A 1,286-nucleotide genomic window follows, 5' to 3' on the forward strand; every position below is an offset into this window, starting at 1 on the left:
TAAATTGAGCACCCAATTGAGTAATAGAGTCCACTTCATGCTTTCCTCCTCTAGTAGCCTTCCGAGGTCTACTATATTGTGAGTTATGGACCGCCATTTCTTCAATCTTGTTCCATGTTTGATTATCGTCAACTTTGTTGAACATACCATTTGATCCCATATTGAGAATGTTTCGGGAGTCTTCTTATAGACCATTCCAAAATTGTTGTACAAGGAACCACTCGCTAAGTCCATGATGTGGACAAGATCGGCAAGTATCTTTGAGTCTCTCCCATGCTTCATAAAAAGATTCCTCATCCCTTTGTTTGAACCCGGTGATTTGGGCTCTCAACATGTTAGTCTTCTCCGGAGGATAGAATTTCTTGTAGAAAGCAAGTGCCAATTTCTTCCAAGAGTCAATACCAAGAGTAGCCTTATCTAGGCTCTTCAACCATTGTTTCGCCGAACCAATCAAAGAAAAAGGAAATAAGACCCATCGAATTTGGTCTTGAGTCACTCCGGTTTCAGAAATCGCATCACAATAGTCACAAAAAGTCTCCATATGAGAATGAGGGTCTTCACTAGGCATCCCCCCATATTGACTTCTCTCAACTAATTGTTAAAATGCTGATTTTGCAATGAAATTACCGGTTAAGTGTTGCAGGGTAGGAGTACCATTTGGTAGGTTCTCCTCGGTTGGTACGGAATGTGAAGAAAATTTAGGCATTGTGGGTTGATTTTGTAGTTGGTTATGTGTTGGGTTATCCTCTCCTTCTCTTGCAAAAGGGTTGACGAACTCAATGTTATTTGGTTGAATGTCCACAATCTCACCAATACCTCTCAAAGTATTTCTAGCAAGTCTTCTATTGTTGGTCAAAATTCTTTCAATTTCAAGATCAATGGGTAACAAGTTACCTTGTGATCTCCTAGACATGCAAAATATCAAACAACTTGAAAACAATTAGAACAAACCTTGAGGAGTTTGACTTCTCCAAGGTAAAGAAAGACACAACTAAAAACAATCAAAGAAAATCAAATCAAGTTAACACCGTCCCCGGCAACGGAGCCATTTTTGGTCGGTGTATGGATTTCGGTTAATTGTCGTTAAGAGTTACCTAGAACAACTACTCTACGTTTAGTAAAGAGGTAAGTAAAGGTCAGATCCCAAGGGACGGGTATTGATGTAGGATTTTCGATTGCAAATGGTTGTGTCTAAGGGTGTCACAAATTGGGTTGAGGTAGGAGATCAACTAAACTAAATAACAATGTAAATAAAGTAATGAAAGCAAGCAAGATGATTAAAATGA

General features: G+C 39.0%; 1 non-coding gene across 1 annotated transcript; it reads left to right on the forward strand.

Annotated features, from left to right (window-relative positions):
- Nucleotides 1–227: 227 nt before the first annotated feature.
- LOC141615619 (small nucleolar RNA R71) lies at nucleotides 228–334 on the forward strand. The gene has a single exon (XR_012530031.1). It is a non-coding gene; the product is annotated as a small nucleolar RNA R71 (small nucleolar RNA).
- Nucleotides 335–1,286: the final 952 nt, after the last annotated feature.

Source organism: Silene latifolia, chromosome 11 (assembly GCF_048544455.1).
Source record: "Silene latifolia isolate original U9 population chromosome 11, ASM4854445v1, whole genome shotgun sequence".
NCBI classification, from domain to species: Eukaryota; Viridiplantae; Streptophyta; class Magnoliopsida; order Caryophyllales; family Caryophyllaceae; genus Silene; species Silene latifolia.